General features: G+C 49.5%; 1 non-coding gene across 1 annotated transcript; it reads left to right on the forward strand.

Moving 5' to 3' along the window:
* The first annotated feature begins 3,533 nt into the window (after window positions 1-3,533).
* Window positions 3,534-3,605, forward strand: TRNAT-CGU (transfer RNA threonine (anticodon CGU)). The gene has a single exon. It is a non-coding gene; the product is annotated as a tRNA-Thr (tRNA).
* The last annotated feature ends 2,942 nt before the right edge of the window (window positions 3,606-6,547 follow it).

A 6,547-nucleotide genomic window follows, 5' to 3' on the forward strand; every position in this document is an offset into this window, starting at 1 on the left:
CGGCCTCCCAGAGTGCTAGGATTACAGGCGTGAGCCACCGCGCCCAGCCTTCAGTTGTTTTCTTAATGGAACTTATTTTTTTAGAGCAGTTTTAGGTTCACAGCAAAACTGAGCAGAAAGTACAAAGAGTTCCCATCTCCCCAGCCGCCCCCACCCATCAACATCCCACACCAGAGGAGTGCATTTGTTACAATCAATGAACCTACATTGATACATCATTAGTTTACGTGAGGGTTCACTCTTGGTGGTGTATATTCTTTGGGTCTTGACAAATGTATAATGGACTTGTATCCACCATTATATCATACAGAATAGTTTCACTGACCTAAAAGTCCTCTGTGCCCTACACATTCCTCCTTCCCTTCCCCCCAACCCCTGGCAACTACTGATCTTTTTACTGTCTCCATAATTTTGCCTTTTCCAGAATGTCATACAGTTGGAATCATACAGTATGTAGCCTTTTCAGATTGGCTTCTGTCTCAGACCATTTTGTGCTGCTATAATAGTACCACAGACCTGGTAATTTATAATGAACAGAAATCTATTGGCTCATGATTCCGGAGGCTGGGAAGTTCAAGATCGAAGGGCTGGCATCTGGTGAGGACCTTCCTGCTACATCAACCCATAGCAGAAGGTCAAAGAGAGGGTGGGAGGGCAAACCTGTCCTTTTATAAGGAAACTAGTCCCTCCATAACAAATCACTCCTGCAATAATGGCACTAATGCATTCATGAGGGTGGTACCCCCATGACCCAAACACCTCCCACTAGGCCCCACCTCCAACACCACCACATTGGAGATCAAGTTTCCAACACATGAACCTTTGGGGGACATTCAAACTATAGCAGCTTCTTTATTATTTATTTATATTTAGCTTAACTATTTTTACTCAGCAGAATACATTTAAGGTTCTTCCATGTTTTTTTATGGCTTGGTAGTTAATTTCTTTCTTTCTTTTAATAGACTTAATTTTTCAGAGTAGTTTTAGGTTCACAGCAAAATTGAGCACAAAGTACAGAGAGTTACCATATGCTTTCTGCCCCCTGCCTCCAACATGCATAGTTTCCCCTGCACCAGGGTGGTACATCTGTTATAATCAATGAAAAGATCCACTTTTAAGGACACGGGAAATGTTTATCCTACAATGATAAGTGAGAAAAATCAAGACACTATGAAATATACAATTGTGAAAATATAAATCTGATTCTCCTGACGGTATTATATAGACTCTATTTCATCAAATTCATCAAACTGATTTTTAAAAACTTATTTTATGTGCCACTAAAAAGGAAAAAAAACATTGTCAATTAATTATAAGTCTCCATAATTTTTAACAGTTTTCATTGTAGTTTCTAATTTGTTAAAATGTGAAAAAAACCTATGTAACTCAGAATAACTGAATCACATTGTTTTATACACACATAAACATACACAATGTGCTTCTCTGTAGTGGTGTGACTTTAAGTCCTTTGAATTCTCCTCTTCAACAATGGTGCTGGGAAAACTGGATATCCATACACAAAAGAAAGAAGTTGGACCCTTACCTTACACCATTACAAAAATTAACTCAAAATGGATTAAAGACCTAAAAAAAAGACCTGTAACTTATAGCTTGGGACCACAAAACAAACAAACAAACAAAATCTGTAACTATAAAAATTCTAAAAGAAAACATAGGGGAAAAGGTTCACGGCATTAGATGAAGTATCTCAAAGACATCTGCACACCCACGTTCACTGAAGCATTACGCACAATGCCCAAGAGGTGGAAGCAGCTGTTCACAACTGGTGAATAGATACAGAAAATATGGTACATAATGCAATGGTATACTATTCAGCCTTAAAAAGGAAGTCCTGACATATGCTATACAACATGAATGAAAATTGAGGACATTATGCTAAGTGATATTATAACAGTGGATGTCACAACCGATGACATAAGCCAGTCACAAAAAAACCAAAAACTTACGATTCTACGTATGTAAGTTATTTAAAGTGTTCAAACTTTTAAGTAAAGCAGTGTTTGTCACGGGTTTGAAGGAGGAAGAAAAGGGGAGTTGTGATTCCTTGCTATAGAGTTTCAGTTTAGCAAGATGAAAAAAGTTCTGTGGATTGGTTACATAACAACGTCAATGTATTATACATAACACTACTGAACTGTACACTTAAAAATGGCTAAAATGGTAAATTTTGTTGTTTTTTTAAACCACAAAATCTTCACAATTTATATTTTTTGAAAGTTCCACACATAAATAAGGCTGAAGCTGGCAGTGGTGGTGGCAGGGTGGGCCTGTTTTGCGCTCCCCGCTGAGTCGCTGGGGTACGGGAGGGCTGGGCACTGGGAAAGGCTGGCCGACTGGTCAGCCCCTGACTGTCCCCAGCGAACATCAGAGCCCTGCCCTGAGAGCAGGGCTTCTCTTCCCGCACCCATCCCCACTCGCCTCTCTCCTGGAACAGGTGCGGTGGCCATAGGCCAAACAAGGACCGAGGAACCTAATGTCCCCCTTTTATTGATTTAAAGAAAATAAAAGATCTGCCAAAAAAGTATACAGTATCAAACTAAGCATTCAAGTTCCCAACCCCTCTCCTTTGCCTCTTTCATAGAACTGAAACAAAACATTACCAATTACGTTAAATTTCCCTTTGTCCTCCAGCCCCGGGCTCCCTCTCGCCTTTGTATTTTCCAATAAATATTCATGTGTGCTTTTGCGCTCTATCTATGCCGATAATCAGTCTTTCGGATCTAGACTGTTCCTTTTAATCGTGACCTCCCCCATTCGGGGCGCCTCCAGTCGTCCACTGTCGCCAGCACGGTCGCCACAAACATCCCTGGGGGCGTCTCCTTGTGTGCCCCACAGGGCGCCCCCGGGCAAGGCCGCCCAGTGTAAACACGCCTACTTGGAGTCCACTCGGCACGAGGCCCGGGCCAGGGACCGCAGGGGAAGGCTTTGCTTCCCACACGGCCGCCCTGCGCAGGGTCTGCGAGGAAGGTCACCCCGCGTCGTCCCTGGGGCGTCCCAGCCCAGCCTGCCGCCGCCCCGCCTTCCGGCTGGCCCGCCCCCCCGCGGCACGCCCCGCCCACTCGGGTGGAAAGGACCAGGCCAAGGTCTCGCGGCGCCGGCCCCGCCTCCACTTCCGCCGCGGCCCTTCTCCACGTGGGGCTCCAGCTTCCTCCGCCGCCGCTTTCGAATCCGCCGCCGGCCTCTCCCCGGGTCGCTCTCGGCGCACGGGGAACCTGGGCGGCGCTAGAGGCGGGAGCGGGTGGGGCCTAGCTCTGCGTGACGACGGTTCGGCTCCCGCAGGCGGCTGGCGGAGGCAGGGGACAGTGGAGGGGGCTGGGGGTAGGAGGCGGGGGACGGCGCGGGAGCGGTCCCTGAGCCGGGCGGGAGCGGCGTTCAGAGAGCCAGGACCAGGCAGGCGGGAAGGTCTGGAAGAGCCGCCGGACGGGGAGCGGGGGACAGGGCCGGGCGCTGCTCCTCCTGCGCCTGCGCCACCTCCCCTCCACTGAGAGCTTCCACCCCTTGCTTGGCTGTCAGGCGCGGTGGCCAAGTGGTAAGGCGTCGGTCTCGTAAACCGAAGATCGCGGGTTCGAACCCCGTCCGTGCCTAAGACCTTGAGGTTGGGGTTTGGCGGTGGGAAGCCGGCACGTGTGCCGTTCGTCCCTGAGCTACGTGGCATTTTTTCTCTTTTAGGATTCTGTTCAGGCGTCCTCCAGTTCCTCCCTTCCCCCTGGCTCCGCGGTCGGCCGCGCCCTCCCACTCCGGGCCAGTGATGTGTGGGGCTCCTGGCCGGGCTTTGGTGGCCCGCCTTGCCGGCGAGCTCTGCCCCGGCTACGCCGCATTTCGCTGACCTGGCTCCGCATCTCCTTTCCCCCAGCCGCACTGCGCAGGGCTGGAACCGTCTTCACCGTCTCTTCGACCCGGACACTGAGACGCAAGGTGAAGGACTCGCGCTAGCCTTGGTGTCGCCCGCGGGGCTCGGGTCCCGCCCGATTTGTGTGTGTTACGGGCAGGCAACTTTCAGAGAGGGTGCTTGAGTTTCTGGAGCTGTGGTTTTGCATTCTGTTTGTTCCCTGGAAGGTGAGTTGTGCGGGCTGTGCTCACCGCCTGCCTTCCTGTCTACAAAGTAAACCATATCGCCCAGCTGGTAGGCGCTTATTCCTTTCCCGGCCCTGGTGAACTGACCCTGTGAATCTGGCCCCAGACAGTTATGACACTCCCCAAGTCGTCTGTAGGAGAAACAGCCCTATTTAATATGACATGGTGTTAAGTGCCTGCCATTTCTGGACCTGCTTTTTGATGCACTCCAGTCTGTCTGTCCCCCTCTTCAAGTGTAACACTCAGACTGAACATACCACTCCAGAGATAGTCTCATGAATGGAACTCCACCTCCCTCATTCCACACCCCATACTTCTGTTAATGTTCCCCCACCCCAAAATACATTACCTTTCCTGAGGCCTGTTGCACGGTTGACCATGGGGAGACAATGGGGTGGATTGAATGTCAGCAGAATCTTGAGTTATCAGGAGACAGGGTGTGGGCCCAGGCAGCAGGGAAATATTGATCTTTTCCCTAAGACTCCAATACATGCTAGAGATGCTCTTGGCTTTTGAAGGGAATGCTGAGCTAGGGTGTCAATTCTGACTAGTGCCTTAGCCTAGACAGAGTCCAGATGTTTAAGGACAGGAAGGAGAAAGGTCCTGCTCTACCGGATATTGCCCAGTAGGAATCCTGTCTCCTACTTTGGATTCCTGATTAGAAGGAACTCTGAGGCTGGACATTGGGTTTTCTGCCATAGCTGGAGCAGTGAATTCACCCCAGCAAAGGGGCTGTGTGGATGAGCCAAGCCAAAGTTGATATAAAAGAGGTGCAAAGTACAGAAGAGGTCAATGCACAGATGTTGAAGAAACATAGACCCCCAAAGGTGAAGGACCAGAGGCAGCGGTCAGATACGGACCCCAGTCAAGGTCAATGAAAGGAGAGGGAAGTGAAGGCAAGTCAGATACAAGCACCAGGGTGACCCTGGGAACAGAGAAATCTTGCATTTACCTTGAAGGCCGGCAGGTATCCACACTTACCCCTGTGAGGCTGGAGGTAGGTCATTGCCTAAAGGGTGAGGGCAGGGACGGAAAGGGACAGCTAGGTTGAGTTTACTGCATGAACTCCATTAAATTGCTCACATTCCCTGGACTTCACCTTCCTTAGTTGCAAAATCCTAAAGTTGAAAGTGGTATTTCCTAAATGCCTTGTGTCCTGAAGTTCTAAGTTTCTACCTCAGAGCCTGAACCTTGCAGAAGCAAGGGGACCACAAGCCGCCCCACCCATCTCTCTCATGGCTGCCAAGATGGTGAATCACAGTGGCCCCTTTCACAGTGGGGACTGGCCGTTGCTACCCCGAGATGAGATCTATGTGACCCTGGCTCCTTCATCCAGAGAGTTACAAAGGCCCTGACCCCTGCGGCTCCCCCCTCCCAGTCTTCCTCTCTCTCCTTTTCCCCCAGGGTCTAGAACAGAACATGGGGCCTCTGGCGCTGCAGTTTGAGAGCCATGCAGGCAGACACGGTCATTTGTGGGCAGCTAAAACCTCCAGGATATTTTTAAAAATATAATCTACTTTACATCAGGCCTCTTCCTGCCTATGAGTGAATATTATTTAACTTAAGAGCAGAATTTGGCAACTCTGTATACTATGCCTCATGCTGTGAGTTTTAGTCCAGTATGCCAGCCTAGAGAAATATATTTTTAAATCTTTTATCATACAATAAAAGATTAAAAAAACACACAAATCCAATGAAAGTCTTAATGAATTATAGGGGGAGCCCCAGCCAGGTCAGGAAATTTTGCCAGATCCCCCAGAAACCTCTTTCATGTGCCCTCCCAATCACAACCCCCGATGGCCGATGGCCGTAAGTAATGCTTGTTCCACCTGGGGAAGGGTAGAAAGCAGGTGTGAGCGTAGGGAGAGCCCTCCTTCCCCACCACATTGGACGTGGGCTGCCTGGAACCTTAGACTAGATGGCTCTGATAGCAGAAGGCAGTCTGTTGACAGGGCTCCCAGCAGCTGGGACAAGACTGTCCTTGAAGGGGTAACACATCACAGTGACCACCAAATACAGAAAGAACGTAAAAACAATAATTCAATTGTGGAAGGTGAGGAGAGCAAAGATAAGACTCATAGAGCTCTGACAAAGGCCTCCCTTCGGGACCAAGGGCTCTGATGGCCAGACACGGGCCCTGCCTATTGAAAAGCCCATCAGAGAACCTGGAGTGAGATGCCCCCAGGTCCAGTAGGGATCTTTGTGTGACCCCAGTTCCTGGGAGCTGCCCACCATCCTCAGCAGAGGGGCAGCCTTGGTAGGGTGTGTCAGCCCACCTGCGTCCTCCCCACCCCTGTCATCCAAGAAAACTGAATCCAGCTCAAAGCACAACCTTGACATTGCTGAGTATGACTACACCTGGAGAGATTTGATTCCATTCTGGGGAATTTACTCCTCTGCTGCTGCTTGAGGGCAAGAGATGTGTCTTTGCTTTCCTAGAAACCAGTAGATA

This window comes from Eulemur rufifrons, chromosome 9 (assembly GCF_041146395.1).
Source record: "Eulemur rufifrons isolate Redbay chromosome 9, OSU_ERuf_1, whole genome shotgun sequence".
Lineage (NCBI taxonomy): Eukaryota > Metazoa > Chordata > Mammalia > Primates > Lemuridae > Eulemur > Eulemur rufifrons.